Raw genomic sequence first — 17,538 nt, forward strand, 5'->3', positions numbered from 1 at the left:
TTAAAAAGTAGCAAATGCAGAGAGAGACTTTCTCTTAACTCCCCTTATCTACCTAAAGACAAATCTTCCAAAAGGAACTGAAATGCATAGATCCCCCTGTGGAGAGTTTTATCAACATGAGAAGATTGGCTCTTATCACAGGAGAGGAGACTAGACAAACTTTGTCACAAACTATGGCACACTCCCATCTACTCTTCTAAGGGCTCAGTCATCTTTTCTAAAAGTCATTTGCTCTCCCTAGGAAGCCTACATCCCTTCTCTGCTTTGCCAACTAAGATGATATTTAACACAGAATTCTAAGCCACCTCTAAAGTTACCCACTTTCGCTGTCTCTCCCCCATGTATACTTGGGTTATGCATGTAAGGTCTTATAAGAACTTTACTCTGCTAAACACACCCTACACTTGAATTTTTGCAGCTTGGGCCCTATAATTGCTTACAAGGCTTACCTTTGCCCTTTAGGTCTCTGAAACCACCTGCAAAGCAAGCAGAACCCTGTGCTGATTGAACTGTTTCATAAATTGTGGCTCCTGTATGGTTGATAAGCAATACCCTTTGGTGCAACTGCTCAACCAGAAGCCTTTGTTCTGTGAGTCTGAACTGCATCTAGGATGTTGATAAATGCTTAATCATATATTACCCATTGTTCTTATCACTGGAAGTTCAGTTGTCCCCACCAATCAGGAAATGAATGATGTAAGTTTATAACCTTGTTTCCTAGCAACCCCTCTCTCAAAACCCCTGTTCTCCATCCACCACCACCCCCTCTTCAGAGAATGTCTTTGATTTGTATTGAGGGCTATGTAGTTCTCTGATTTGCAAAACATAAAGGGGAAAAAACTCTTTTAATTTATTTTGGAATTTTTGTTAATACATGTTAATGAACTTATGAAAGTAAGTAGGGTAAGAAAGACATCTGACAGACCAAACTCTGAACATATTTTATATAGATGTACAAAATTCTCCAGTTCCTTTATAACCACTTATTCAATTGTGGAAAAGGTCGCATTCAGGCTATTGAGACCATTTTCATTCCGTTGAGAAGATAATTCTGAGCCCAGAAAATTAATATTGAAGTTAATTTATTAATACTTCAGAGAGTTATATTGAATGGGCTGGGAATTGAAGTTATCTATGAAGGAATTTAATCATTCTTGCACTTTCTTCACACCACTGAGTCTAAAAGCTTTACTAGCATCTAATAATCTTAGCCATGGAAAATTTAATGCATTTTTTTTTACTTTAAATTATATTCATTGTGAAATGTTTTCATTACACATGGATAAAATTCAACTGGCAAGGAGAGTCATTCATTTCCATATTGACATGAGCAAGTTTGACAATCGGGTGATGACCATAGCTGATGCTATTGTTTTCAGATAAAGCAGCAATCTAATTTCATCTCGAAGCCAATGCACCATTCCAGGATGAGTATCTTAAAACAAATGATAAGCAAGTGAATTGTATATTACAAGTATTTCCCAAAAGAAATGGCTCTAAAGGGGCACCTAGTTCTCCAATTTTGTAAACACATATATATTGTTGCAATTTGACCTTCATCTAAAATTTAACTCCTTAAAGTTAAGAATGGTTTGTTTTCTAACCCCATAGCTTTTAATCTTAGCTGCTCATTGGACTCACATGAAAAATTAAAAAAAAAAACACCCATCCACATATTGATATCTAACTCCCGGCCCTCTTCCATGCTAATTTAATTGTTTTGGAGTTTAGACTGAGAGCAAGAGTTTTAGATGGGCCCCAGGCAATTCTAATGTACAGACACAGTTGAGAATGTCTGCTGTTTTCTTAATGCTTTTTTGAAAGCTCAGATTTCTTTTCACTTTTTTTTTTTTTTTAACAATTTCCTGAAGTCATAAAAACTTTATTAGAATATATCACTGATGTGAGGCGAAAAAATACCAGAGGGGCTAAAAACAAACAAATAATGCAAGAACAAAAAAATAAAAATAAAGTAGTTTTATCTAGGTAGTCAGAGAGCAGTTTAGAGAGAAAATTGTTATTTGGACAAAGCAGAACCAATAACTACTTTGTGTGAGAAATGTTGAATCTAAAGGAGTTTGGAATTATTCAGAATACAGTAAAAAAATGTTTCTATTTGGTAGATAGGCTATTTCCCATTGTTTTTGTTGTTTGGTTGGCCAGTAGGTTTGGTTTTCTTAATGAAGCATTTTGCTGATTCTTCTGGAAGCTGAAAAAAAATGTTTTGTTTGGTTGGTTGTTTGTTGGTTGATTTGGGGAGGAGAGAGAAGATTGGAAGATGGCCTTGTATGGCCTCTATGTATATACCAATAGACCAAGTCCTAAGATCTAGAGAGAAATGACCATTAAGCGACTTCTGTTGGATTTAGTTGCTAGAACTTTGAAATAGCAATTTCAAGTATCTTCCTTTTCCATGTATAACCACCCCCCATACCCTTTGATTGTCCACATAGGTCTTCTATAATGCTTTCCTAATAATCACTACCACCCATTTTCTTTCTTGTGTCAGTGTGGTCTTAAAAAATGAAAGGAGCTGTGTTCATGTTTATAGTGAAATGGAACAACTGGCTATAGCAGAAATGAAACAGAAGTTGGGAATAAAGCGATTAGATGATAAATAAAAAGCAGAAATCCTATAGGAACTTCACTGCAATTTTCTGCAGTTATACTGGAAGAAATCTTAAGATGCTTTATTTAGAGATCAAAGGAGTCAATAACTTCAGAAAATTTAAGAAACTGAGGAATATATACCTTCATCAAAGGCAGCCTAATTCAAGATAATTGTAAATTTACTTCAGTGGAGAATGCTGGTATCACTAAATATCCACGTTTTTTCTCCTCTTTCTGAGACCACTTCTAAACAACATTTCCTGCCCCCCTTATTTTAGGGTCATATGTTTGGGCTCCTGATAATAGAAAGTGAGCAGATATAATTTAAAGTACTTCCAGGTTTGACTCTAGAACTTCTAGAACTTCTCATATGGTTTTGCGTGTTCTGTTTCTTTACACATTGGGCATATAAAGGCAGAGTTTCCAGTGTAGTAATTGAAGAATACTTTAAAGCAGTGTTTCCCAAACTTTTGACATATGGGTACCCCTTCTATAATTTTCGTAACGCTGAGTACCCCTCGTACTCATGAGAACGTAGAATTAGGTGCAGCTAAGCACGGTGCAGTGCATATCCCCACCAAACTCCGGTGCAAAAGGACTCAATTCCACAATGGAATTAAACTATGAAATGGGCAACAGAAAAAAATCTGGAAAATCTCCAAATGTTTAAAAACTGAATAACACATCTACAAATCCCATGGGTCAAAGAAGAAAATCAAAAGGGAAGTTAGAAACTATTTTTATTAGAATAAAAATGAAAACACAATATTTTAGAATTCATGGGATGATAATAAAGTTGTACTTAGGAAAATTTATACCTCATTATATTATAATTAGTTTTAGTAGATCTATATCCCATCTCTTCAGTTCTGTTCCTCTTTCATTATTTTATTTCTGCCCACATGAGGATGGAAACTATGATTTTATTTTCTTTGTCTTACTAATTATCATAACTTACCCACTAAATAACCATGTACCGAGAGACTACTGTTGGCCTACAACACCAGCTCAGAGTAGAAGCTTGATAAGTATCTTCTGAATCCATAATGAGAAAATGTTGGCTCAGAGAGAGGGAAACAAAGGAAATGAAGAGAGTTAGCAGTTCCATTGCCCAGATAGCTATGCTAAATCAAAACATTTCATGTTCAGCTTCATTTCACTCATATCTTGATCTTCATTTCCTCTCTTTTAAAAGAGCAAGTCATAGAATTACAAATCTAATCTGGTCCCATCTAATATGCAAATCACCAGCATTTCCAACAAGGTCTTGTCCTGAGTCCTCTCAGTAATTCCAGGGCAACTATCCAATATGTCTGTAAATTTTCTAGATTCACGATAGAGCAATGCTTTAGATTTACCTTAGACTGATTTGTATTTCAGTTAAAGATAATGTGAGTATTGGCACTGAGTGGTCTGCCTCCATAGCCAAGAGTTTATAGAAAAGCAAAGCTGTCTTCACTCAGTTACTTCAGTCTCAGAAGAGCAAGGGGCATCCCCAAAACTTCCATTTTGTTCCCTTTGTAACTCACTAGGAAACAACATATTTGGGTACATGACTTTCTATATGCTCTTGGTCAGCAGACTCCACGAATGTGCACAATTGCAAGCAGTCCTTCTCAGTATATGCCCACATTGACCACTTTCAAAGGTAAAGCAATGTCCAGTTGAAACGGAATTTTTGGACTGGAACCTGGATCCTTTGTCTGCAGGTATCAAAGAATGAATCCAAGGACAGAAAGTGATACAGCAAAGGTGGAGATTTATTGAAGAACCAGTACAGACTCCCACGTAGGAAGGGGAAAAGGGTCCCACTGAGGGCCTTTTCCCTATGGCTTATAAAGGATACAGATCCTGGTGCCTTGACATCCCCACTGATTGGCCACTATTCCCTTAGACTGGTTACTATAGTAACTCCTGGGCTCAAAGGCCAACCTCACATGGGACATGTGAGGTTCTCCCCCCTTCTTCCATAATGTTTTCCTATTCCCTTTGGGCTTTCTTCTGCTCCTTCTGGATGAAGGGCTTCCTTCTCTTTATTCTATAAATATAGACCTTTGCTGTTTCCAGCTCCCTCATTCTATGGAAATGTACCTGTTGGAGCTTTTCAGCTTCCCTATTCTATAGAAATTCTAGTAGCCTGGTGCACAAAATTCATGCACAGAGGAGGGGTTCCCTCAGCCCAGCCTGCACCCTCTCCAATCAGGGAACCCTTGGGGGATGTCTGACTGCCCAGAGAGATCAGGCCTAAACCAGCAGTCAGACATCCCTCTCACAATCTGGGATAGCTGGCTCTTAACCACTCACCTGCCTGCCAGCCTGATCTCACCCACAACTGCTCACCCCTGCCAGCCTGGTTGCCCCCAACTACCCTTCCCTGTCCACCAATTTGGTTCTGATTGGTCGGTTTCTATGCTAGTCAGCATCACCAGGCCTATCTTTAGGCCTGATCAGAGAGGCAGGGATGATCAGCAGGCCCCACAGAAGCCTGGAAAGAAACAGAGGCGTGGCTGCTGGCGAAACCCAGAGAGAAAGAGAGGCAATGGCTGATCAACAGCTGCCACGAAGGCTGAGGATCAGACCTTACCTCTCTCTCCGGGCCTCTCTTCAGGCATGATCTGCAGCCCCCTTGGCAGTCAAGGCTGGGTCGCTGTGCCCACACCAGCGGCAGTCAATGCTGGGTCACCACAGCAACCCAGGCTTATTGAATGAACATACTTCATCTGATGGTATAAAACACTGAATACTGACAAAAGAGTTTGAGAGCAGGGTTTGATGATTGTGGTCCAATTCAAGTTGACTTCCGATGTTTGGTGAAGCCTTTGGTCAGTCATTATGGATCCTGAGGTGTTTTTTTTGTGTGTTTTTTTTTTAATGTTTTTTAAAAAATATATTTTATTGTTTTTTTACAGAGAGGAAGAGAGAGGGATAAGAGTTAGAGACATCAATGAGAGAGAGTCATTGATCAGCTGCCTCTTGCACACCCCCTACTGGGGATATGCCCACAACCAAGGTACATGCCCTTTACCGGAATCGAACCTAGGACCTTTCGGTCTGCAGTCCGACACTCTATCCACTGAGCCAAACCGGTTTTGGCATGGATCCTGAATTTTTATATATGAGGATACCTTCTGCTACTCTGCAGCCCTATGCTTCCTTCCACGATCCCCTTAATTTCTAAACTTTCCTAAAACCTGTATTTTTCACCTCCCAAAATTCCTGTTTCACAGTGACCATGAAAAAGTAATTCTGGTCACATTCCCACTCCTCCTTTATTGCCTTGATGAATACCTACCTTTTGAGTCGACCTGCACACGATTCCTACTCATTTCCCTTGACCATTTTAGTGGACTCTGCTCAGACTCCTGCAGTTCCATTACACCTCTCTCCAGACTGTAGAATTGCACACATTATCTAAGGGTTTATGGAAGAGGAAGATGGTGTTTTGTTTCCATTGCTTCTGATGACTCCTTCCATGTGGACAGCATTTTTGTCTGCATTCCAGATTGAATCTTGCCAAGGTTTTTGAGGAACAATCAACTGTTACTGTTACATCCTATTCTGGAAACTTAAAGGAAAATCTTGATCATGATTTAAGTATATTTTGGAATCTAACTTTCTAAGACACATTACTTGAGTTGGACCACTATCATCAAACCCTGCTTTCAAACGCTTTTGTCAGTATTCAATGTTGCACCATCAGGTGAAGCATGTTCATTCAATAGGCCTTTTGTGCTCCATATCTAGTTACCTAATATTTTAAGTGGCATAATGTTAAGCATATAAGATCAGCCCTCTTCTTCAAAGGCGGCGTGTGAATCTCGCTAGTTCTCATTAGAACACAATAAACCCTACCATTAATACAACACTTTAGAACTCTGGGGTAAAATTAACACCTTATATTTAGAATGACAAGTTAATAATCACTGCCATCTGCAGGCAACAACAACAACAAAAAATCTCTGGTTTGTAGCAACTTGTTTGATCAAAGGCAATTTCAAATGAACAAAATAATTATATTTCCAGGAAACAATGCACTCACAGATAAAAACAGACTTGGTTATTTCCTGCTCTCCACATTTACATTGGAACAAACAGCACCTAGAGCAAACAGAAGAATAATATTGAGCTAAAGCAGTTGTGTTGGCAACACTGAGGTTACAAACTCTATTGGAGAATCCTATATAATAAAAGCATAGTATGCAAATTGTCCCCTCACAGGGAGTTCGTCCAGGAGTTTGACCAGGGGGTGGGGCCAGCCAGGGGAAGAGAGGGAGTACCCTGCAGCCAGCCTACAGCCATTAAGGACCCTACCAGTGCACAAATTTAGCCCTGGCCAGTATGCCTCAGTGGTTAAGAGTGTCAACCTGCCCACTGAAGGGTTTCCAGTTCCCCTGTGAAGGGCATGTACCTTGTTTGCAGGTCCAATCATGTTGCATGCAGGAGGCAACAAATTGATATATCTCTTTCATTTTAATGTTTCTCTCTGTCTCTCTTTCTCTCCTTTTCTTCCTTCCATTCTCTAAAAATCAATAGAAAAAAAAACATCCTTGGGAGAGGATTAGCAAAAAAAAAAAAAAAAATCGCATAAAAATAATCTTTAAATCATCATTTTTATAGTCACAAAATAGATACAACTTACATTTTTCAAGAGTATGAAAGTTAGATTAATATGTAGAAAATAAATGATTATGAATTAAAAATAATGCCTTTGTAAAATAAGACTATCATTAAGGGAACAAAGGAGGATGCAATGCCTAATACCCTTTTTGCAAAAACATATAAGTGTGTGTATGAGTTTGAGAGAGAGAGAGATGCAGAGAGAGAGAAGAAAGAGAGAGAGACTGATTATCTCTTGCTGAGAGAGACTATCTTCTTTTTCTTTGCAAACTCAAAACCAGCTTGATGCCTAGAACACAGAGTGTGTTTCATGAGTGTACCAAGTCAATCATATATAAAAATGAAAGATTCATATTGCTTATTGGGACTAAGATTAATGTTTATTGTTGTTTTTCTCTTTGGCTTTTTTTTTCTGGGTTTTATTCAATGAATGTGTATAACTTTTGTACTTAAAAAAAGTGGAAATCATAGAGGAAGCTGTCTCTTAGCTATAATTTGAACTAATGTAAGTGCCTACTCACCTGCTTGGGGGAGGGAGGGGAGGTTGTCTCCCTTTCCCCAACCCCCCATATTTCAGAAGTAAGGCAGTAGCCTCTGAATCACACACCTTACATGGGAAACAGGGACAGATAACTGGGCTGAAGAGCCCTGGGGGAATGAGGACAAAGTTCTAGTACTCTAACTGAAATGGCGCAAGCAAAGTAGACCAGTTGTTAGGCTCTTTGATTTTTACGTTTTCTTTGGTTCACATTTGAAGGTTAATTTTATAATTATAATTTGAGGGACATTTTAGCTGCTTTAAAAAAGTTGTGACATTTCCATCTCCATTACACTTATTTCCTTTGTCTAGAAAGGCAGTGACCCAGTATGGCAAACAAGAAGGAGCGCCACCTTGTGGCAGCTGACTTATCACGCACATGGTTCTAGGGTACTGGAAGGAACTTTATTTAAGAAGTATTATTTCCTCTGACCCAACATGCCTTACCAGCTTCAGGGCACGGAATTGCAAACACTCCTTCCTACCTAGAAGTTTAGATTTCTAAAATGTGAGGGCTCAGGTGAGCCCAGGAAAGATATCATCCTGGATTGCTTTTCTCTCTACCATATACTACCAAATATAAGTGCTGGTGAGGATGTGGAAGAAAAGGAACCCTCATGCATGGCTGGTGGGAATGCAGACTGGTGCAGCCTCTGTGGAAAACAGTATGGAGTTTCCTCAAAAAATTTAAAATGAAACTCTTATTTGACCCAGTAATGCCACTTCTAGGAATATATACCAAGAAATCAGAAACACCAATCAGAAAGGATATATGCACCCTATGTTCATAGCAGCACAATTTATAATAGCTAAGATTTGGAAACAGCTTAAGTGCCCATCGAGTGGATTAAAAAACTGTGGTACATCTACACAATGGGTTACTACAAATACTACACTGCTATAAAAAAGAAAAAACACTTACCATTTGCAACAGCATGGATAGACCTGGAGAGCATTATGCTTAGCGAAATAAGCCAGTTAGAGGAAGATAAATATCCCATGATCTCACTTATTTGTGGAATGTAATGAACATAAACTGATGAACAAAAATATATACAGAGACATAGAAACATCAAACAGGCCATCAAACCTCGGAGAAAGGCAGGGAAGGGTGTGTGGGGGTGGGGGAAAGAGATCAACCAAAGGACTTGTATGCAAAGCATAACCAATGGACACAGTCAGTAGGGGAGTGAGGGCGTGTGCTGAAGGATGGGAGTGGCCAGGAAAAGGTTAAATGGGGGAGAAAGGAGACATATGTAATACGATTTAAAAAAATGTGCAGAGCCCCAGAAACCCTGTCACTTTACCCAATAATGAACCATTTTCTTTTCAATTCTGTTTTCTTCTCATTGCCTGAAACAGAACAACCACAGATCCAGGGTTCTACCCTGCCCCTTCACTTTCCTGCTCCAGAACTTCTAGCATTGCCACAAAAACCTTCACTGGTGAGCTCAACCTGACAAAGTATACATTTAATGGATATAAGTTACAACTTTGTTAGTAAGAACTAAAGAAGGCATTTCTTATACAAGATAATGGTCATTGTCATTGGAGCTCAGCAAATTTCTATAGGTTATCTATCTGCAAAGAAAAATCACCTTGCTATTAAAGCACTCTTTTTTGTGGTACCCAATATAATCAATAGAAATTCCAATGGAATTGGTTAATTCAATTGCCCAAGAGTTGAGCTTCTCTTTTACTTTCTAGGCTGCTTGTACATTCCATTCCTTCCGTAAAAATTGGGATGGCAGCAATAGTGGGCACCTTTCAGAATTGTTACAGCAACCTATGGTCTTGGATCAGTAGGTCGTCACAATACATATTAGCTGGTTTTACGTGTAAACAAAGTGCTCAGTACACAATTCTGTCTTGTTGGTGGGTTAGAATAAGTTGAAATGAGTCCAGCTGACTAGAGTGGGTGATTACAAAAATGACAGTTTATGTATATATTTTATTGCATTTGGAAGGCAAATAAAAACAGATTTGGGGGTATCCCTATTTCTTCTTACCTTTCAGAATATAAGAGATCTTACCTTTTAAGGACACACTTTGTACAGGTATATTTATAAGGGTGGATCAAAGAGGAGGCACATAGGCCAGCCAGCATGGCTCAGTGGTTGAGCATGGACCTATGAACCAGGAGGTCATGGTTCAATACCCTGTCAGGGCACATGCTGGGATTGTGGGCTTGATCCCCAGTATGAGATGTGCAGGAGGAAGTCAATCAATAATTATCTCTCATCATTGATATTTCTATCTCTTTCTCCCTCTCCCTTCCTCTCTGAAATCAATACAAATATGTTATTTATTTTTTATTTTTTTTATGAGGAGGGAGATAAAAGGTTCAGGGGAAAAAATACAACCCATATATTGTTAGCAAGTAAAAAGTACTAACTAATTACCTATAGCAAATCATAGAGCTTCTGTGCTCAGATTTATTTTATGAAATGAACAAAACATTTCTCCAATTTGGCATAAAATAGTTTGTCCACGCCACTATTTTGAGAAATGCATAAAATTGCCTGAAGACAAAAATCATGTGTCATGACTGCCACCTTGTGGTTTTATGTATATTAGCCCTCAGACATCAAATAAATATTTTACATTGCAACAACCAAGTTCTTATATAAACGAAGAGTTTGTGTATGTCTTTCCCCCCCTAGCATTGTTAAAAATTCTCCAAGTTTCAAAGAGAGCTATGAATTAATTTATTTTTATCCACTTACTGGCTAGCAAGGGCCTAAAATATGGTAAAAATTCAAAAAAGATAAACTCTAAGTCACATCAGTCTAAATCAGGGGTCTTCAAACTACGGCCCGCGGGCCACATGCAGCCCCCAGGGGAGTCTGATCCTGCCCGCCAGGTTTTTTGGGCAGTGAGCGCAGCCAAGGTGTTACAGTAGGAATTAGTAGTTCATATAGTCCGGCCCTCCAGCTCTCTGAGGGACCGTGATCTGGCCCCCACTTTAAAAAGTCTGAGGACCCCTGGTCTAAATTATACATGTGATGTTTGCTTATATGTTTATTACAAATTTTAAAAATTGAAAATTATCATACTCAATTAAACATTCTAAGCAGCTTATGAATTACCTATAAGATGGAACTTATATTCCCATTAAAACACAGAATTAGAAATTATTTTAATTCTTTTTAATGTACATAATTATATCCTATATTCTAATCCTTTGAAGGGTGATAGGATAAGAATTAAGTACAAAGTCTCTAAATGCCTGTAACCTGGGATCAAATATCCTACTCTGATCACTTACTAGCTATTGTATATGAACTTGAGCATGCAGCATAATACCATTGTGCCACTTTCCTCGTTCATAAAATGTGGATGAGCTCAATAGCACAGACCTCATAAAAGTCAATTATAGTTTTCAGAATAGTCTTTGATACTTTGGAAAGGTGATCAATGAATGATAGCTCTTATTCTGGGTAACCAAAATCGTGATGGCATAAGTCCAACCAGCTATATTGTTAGAAATCAGACTTCCCCATTCAAGGTGTTCCTGATATCTCCCACAGGTCTTTCACTTCTGCCAACATACAGATGTCTTGTCTGTGAACTTAGAAAGACAATTTTCTGCTGGAGACCAAGGTGAGAGCCCTCAAAATGACAACTGAGCAAGGTGTCAGAATTGCTGCCAGCTAGTGTTTGCTATATGTCTCTCATTCTATCCTTTTCAAATAGGAGTACTACATATATGATGTTGTTGTAATGATCCTATTCCTGCCCTAATATATACATTGAACAGGTGGGGAGAACTTCCCCTCTTAGTTCAGGGAGAGGTGTCACCACCAGACTTCCACATCAAATGGAAGAGGAATACTCTAGAAATACTGATCTGGGGGCTCATGGCCAGGACACAATGGAATTATTGAGTTGCACTCTTGAAAAGGGGATGAGTATAGTTTGTGTGTAGGAGAGTGAACTAGTTGGTGAGTGAAGGGTGGATTTGGGCAATTATTAGAACAGTTCTCCAAATATCTTCTTCTCCTTTCTGTCACAGGCACCCTCAAAATCAGGAGTCATCATGTGACTAGCTTTGGCTCACAAAAAGTGAGAAAAGGTGATGTGTCACCTTGTGTGTGGAAGCTCTGAGTTTCAGTACATGATTCATTTTCTCTGTCCCCTGACTTGCTGGTCATGGAAGTATGTGTCAAGATTGTGCCTCAGCCTGTCCTGAAGTGATTATAAACTGCTCAATAATGAGAAGAGTCCATTAGAGATCCAGATGGACTTATGGTTTGAGCAAGAAAACACATTCGTTGTGGTTATTCTCTGAAATTGTTTTCTCCTCACCATCCAGCCTACCTTATTATAGAAAATGACCACATTGACTGGAATCCCCTGGGAGGTAACTATTGTCCCTGTCCCTATCCCAAACTCAACCCCAAGGGCCCTTTTCCTTGGTCTGCAAACTCTCTGCATAGACCCAGGCTGGAATGTTATGCTGACAATGGGAAGATGGTCAGGAAAAAGCAGTGAGACTTTGAAGCCAATCTCTCTGGCTAACTGAGTGACTTGGGTTTGCCCAAGTGACTCGTGTAACATAGGGGTAATAGTGCTTACCTGTTCCAGTTACTATACCTGTGTAACTATTATAGTTTGATCCCCAACCATAATCGTGTCAAACAACCATTGGTACGTTCATGGATTTATGAGTCACGAATATGGACAGAGCACAGTAAGGATGGCTTATCTCTCCTTCCTATGACTGAGCTGGAAGACTCAGACTCGGAAGAAGCTCAAATAACCTGGAGGGTCACTCACTCACATACCTGGTGGCTGACAGCTGTTGGCCAAGACTTCGGTTGGGGCCCTCACTTACACCCCAACCCTAGCATTGTTCAAGGGTCATCTGTACACTTGACAATTGATGCTGGCCTCTTCGTGTGGGCTAGGCTTCCCTGACAACATGCACCGAGAGAAAGCAGAAGCCAGGTCACCTTCTGTGGCCTAGCCTTGGAAGTTGTTCTTCTCCTGGGCTCTGCCCAGGCTCAAGGATAAGGCAGAAGAGATTGCCTCCTCAGGAGTGGAAAGGCTGTATGTCTGTGGAGCTAGAATTATTGCTGTAGCCACTTTTAGAAAATAAAATCTGCCAATGAGGGTAAACTCACTGACTAAGCATTTAAAGTGCTGGTAGGTAGATGCTGGGTGTGATTGGTCCACTGCATGGGTTTGTAATCATGGAGCTGCCTCCCTAGGACCCACCCACTCCAAGCATCTGTTACCTCAGGCTCCAGACCAAACTAAGGAAACCCCGAAACAGAATGAGGGGCAGCCTCTGCAGCCTCAGCCTTAGGTATTCACACGAGTCTGACTCCAGCAGGACGGGGGCTAGTTCTTTCATATATTTCCCCAAGGAAGGGTTTCCGAAGCTTCGAGGACTTATCTAACCAAGATCATATACTCACATATGTACAATTGTGCCTTGACAGTAAGGGATCTGCAAGAAAACATTAATATTGTTTAAAGCAGTGGTAGGATTTAGGTATTTTGTGTTTTTTCTTTTTAAATTTAATTATTTATTTATATTTTTAACAAACTCCCTGAGAATTTTAAAATTCCCATCCTCTTTAGCAACCATCAGCTTGTTCTCTATATCTATGGGTCTGCTCCTATTTTTGTTTTTTAGATTCTATATGTGAGTGAAAACATATGGTAGTCTTTCTCTTGACTTATTTAACATACCCTCTATGTCCATTCATGTTGTCAGATGGCAAGGTTTCATTCTCTTTTATTGCTGAAATATATATATATATATATATATATATATATATATATATATATTCCATTCCTCTATGAACTGCCATCTACATTGCTTCCATATCTTAGCTATTACTATAATAGTAATGCTGCAATGAACATAGTATGCATATGTCTTTTCAAATGAGTGGGGGTTTTTTGTGGTGTGTTTTTCTTTTTTTTCTTATAAATAACCTAGAAATGGAATTGCTGTATCATATGGCAGCTCTATTTTTATGTTTTGAGGAATCTCCATACTGTTGGAAGTATATCATTCTGTCAAAAACTATCAAGTACTCTTTTTAATCAGTATTAAGGCAAAGTGGGAAAAAAAAAAAAAACAAACACCTCTTAAGGGGCACATCATCCACTAGGGTGCTTGGGTGAGGCTGAAAAGGTGGGGCAATATCAGCTAATCACCCTTAGTTTGTGCTGAGAGGACTGGGTTATCTGTTGTTAGCAGGGAAACCAACATACCTCTTTACCAAGGTCAGACTGGGCCCGGAAAACAGGCTTGGCCAGAACGAAGCTGTTGAGTCATCCGTACATGCTCCAGTGGCAGTTTCTTCAACCTTTCCATGTTCATTGCAAAAGAAAAGGCTAAGGTTATACCACATGCCAAAAACTGTGTAGCTCTCATGTGCAGCTTCAGTGCAGTGAGTTGCTACAGTTATGGTTGGCCTGTAGGACGGAGTTCACTGCTCGGGAATTGGCTGGAATGAGGACCTCCACTGTCAAACATGTGGGTGGTATCTAAATATGCCAAATCCCATAGTTATTAAAGTTTAAAATCTGGAGCCAATTCCCATCCTCAAATACTGCCAATTTGTGGTGTATGGCACACCTTAATCTAGCAGGGCACAGCTGACCATTGAACAGGTCTACTTACATATGGATTTCTTTCTTATTTTTTCCAACAAATACTATCAGTGTATTTTTTCTTCTTTAGGATTTTAATATTTTCTTTTCCCTAGCTTACTTTATTGTAAGAAATCAGTATATGATACACATAATATGCATACAAAATATTTTTTAATCAGTTGTTTGTTATCGGTAAGGCTTCCTGTCAACAGTAGCCTATTAGTAATTAAAATTGGGGAGGGGGGTTTGAGTCAAAAGTTCAATGTAGATTTTCAACTGTGCAGGGGTTTGACACCCTTAAACCCTAGCATTGTTCAATGGTCATCTGTACACTGGACAATTGATGCTGGGTGACATCCACAGAGCCCAAGGAGGCCTCATCCAATCCAGGTTCTTGTCTGGATTCAAGGGCATAACAGAAGGATTTGGCAAAGCACAGTAAATTTATTAAAGCAATAGAATGCACTGGAGAAGTGAGAGCAGGCAACCTCAGAGAATTGGATGCCCTGATGGGATCTGTGTGGAAGGTTTTTATTAAATGTGGGCAGTCACCCCCTTCCCAATGCCCACTGTTGGGGTGACTGCTGATGCCACTCATCCTTATCTTCTCTCTAAATAGCTTTTTTTTTTTTTTTTGTCCTCCTGATTATAGGAGAGTGAGGAGGGGGAAGCGGGGGGGGGGGGGGGGGGGGGAGTGGTCAGTGAAGGGAGCGCCTGTGAAGTCCCAGCTAAGAGGGAGAAGGGGAGGGAGGGAGCTCTAGGCCTTTGTTCCCTAGTCTAACTTTCCTGCCTCAGAATCACTACCAGCCAAGTTTCCCAAGCGTTCTGGGGGTCACTTAGCTTGGCTGTGTGGGATTGTACCGTGCATACACCTAGAACCAAATCATGCTAGCTTTAAGCAGTTCAAGCACTGCAAATACATTAAGAGCCAGCCAATCTTAATTAGTGACATTTCTTCAGCTTCCTAGAGACATTTTAAAATTTTAAGTAAACGTCTATAGCTAGCCTCAGACTCCATCCTCCAACTTACCAGAGAAATCCCTGGTCTCTTCACTCTTCCCATCAAGCATTCCTACATTTACCTGTGTGCCACCAGTTTCCTCTTCAAATTTCTAATAACTAAATTCATCTTCAATATATTTCAAAATATTGTCCCTACACAACTGTTAAGCATTCCAATGAAAATCTTCTACCTGTTCATTGGCCGTGAAGGGGAACAGAATTTGCACCACCCCAAAATATGCCTCTTTGGGGAAATTGATTATTTTAGGTTAATTTTCATCAAGAGCAGACTTGGGAGAAAGCTCTGAACACCAACTAGAAGCTACTCTTGGTCAAAGGACATTTCTATGTTTGAGGGCATCTCCCTCACTGCACTGCCCCTTCACCATCAAAGAAGACTTATCCACATACCAATCTAACCCCGGTTTGAGGTGCTTTTCCTGGTAACCTCCTGCTCTCTCCATCCCCAACATCATTTGTCTTCAGCGGAAGTTGGTATTTAAGGTGATGGCTTCGGAAATACCAAGTTACTCAGTTGTCCTGGGTCTCTCCCTTGTATACAGGAGGTATGTTTTTAAACTTTGTTTTTTCTTCTCCTAGCCTGTCATATTCATTTGATTATAAGAAGAATAGGGGATAATTCTTTCTCCCAAAAATGTTTCCTTCTTATACTTTCCCCAAGCATTTCGGAATGCTTTTTCCTTTTATGGGAAATGCTTGCCTTGGGTTATTCCTCTAGAACAGAGCTTGGCAAACTGGCCCATGAATACTACCAATCTATTTATTTATTTTTTTATAGTTTTAATAGAACACGCCCTGCCCATGTCTTTGCACACTACCTATGGATGCTTCTGCGCTACAATGGCCGAGTTAAACAGTTCCAACAGAGGTCTGCAAAGCCTAAAAGATTGACTGTCTGGCCTTTAGCAGGCAAAGCTTGCTGACGCTTGACCAAGAATAAGAATCCTGATAAAGTAGTCAGGAAGACATGAGTGGAGTTGGAATGATAAGCCAGGGATGGAAGGTCACCAGGTTGGAAAAACCCCCGTACTTAGCAATGGGCAGAACAGAGACGACAAGTATTGTAGGGTGGGACCTCGCTCCCAGGGTGCCATTTCCTCCCCTAGCATGTTGCTGGTCATGTGGTTTAGACCCTGATCTTTCATATTGTTGGTCATGCAGTTCAGACCCTTCCCTAACCTTTCCTGCCCTTGCATGTCACTAGTCACACAGCAGAGCCCCTTAGAGGAGAAGCAAGGGGGCCGAAGAAAAGCCTCGGACACTTCCCATCCAAGCCCTGGCACAGCCACTCCCTTCAGCAGTAAGCGCTCAAGGCAATGAGGTTTGGGTCCACATCAAATAATCTCAGGAGCAAAGCTTCAGGTCTATTGACCACACGAAGACAGTTTCGTCAAACTAGAGATCACATCTAAGCCTCAGTTCTGTTTCAGATCCAGGCCCAGAAAGGCAGTAAGTCATGTGGGGTTGGGAGGGAGGGGTGTGCGCAACACCATGTCTGAATCAAGACTGGCTGCAATGACTACTGATCCCCTACACGAGCACCGACCAATCAGTAGAGACCACAACACTAGAAAGACACACTTGGAATTTTAATGAATATTTTATTGAGAGCCTCCCCTGAAATCTCCCTAACATCCCCCATTTGGAAAACAGATAAAGCCCCTTAAGACAAACAACCCAGTGCACTTCTTCCCCTGCTCTCAATCCCACACCTATCTTTCCCTTTCTTCCCTCAAGGCGCATGCCTTTGCTTTCCTTATACTAAGCAATCAGTGCCCTTCTTCTGCCTCTGTAACTGGTTTCCTGAGCCCACGTAGCCCCAGCTGGCTCATGTCTACCTCTATGACTTTACTTATAAACTTTTGCTCGTATTTGAGACGTGGCTCTGAAGTCTTTCTTAGCCAAACTTAAGGACCAACGTCTAACATCTCGTGCTGTTCAGCATCAAGTTTCAGAAGACACACTGCACTGGCACAACAACAACAATCCAAATTACTATCTTAGAAAACAGAGCTGGCCGGGACCGGTTTGGCTCAGTGGATAGAGCGTCGGCCTGCGGACTGAAAGGTCCCGGGTTCGATTCCGGGCAAGGGCATGTACCTTGGTTGCGGGCACATCCCCCATGGGGGTGTGCA

General features: G+C 40.4%; 1 long non-coding RNA gene across 1 annotated transcript in view; it reads right to left on the reverse strand.

The window, feature by feature from the left end:
- The window catches only part of LOC311628999, a 201,475-nt gene that overhangs the window by 100,014 nt on the left and 83,923 nt on the right, over positions 1-17,538 (reverse strand). The gene's annotated exons all lie outside the window — the stretch shown is intronic.

Source organism: Pipistrellus hanaki (genome assembly GCF_964339955.1).
Source record: "Pipistrellus hanaki genome assembly, chromosome: 10".
Taxonomy (NCBI): Eukaryota; Metazoa; Chordata; class Mammalia; order Chiroptera; family Vespertilionidae; genus Pipistrellus; species Pipistrellus hanaki.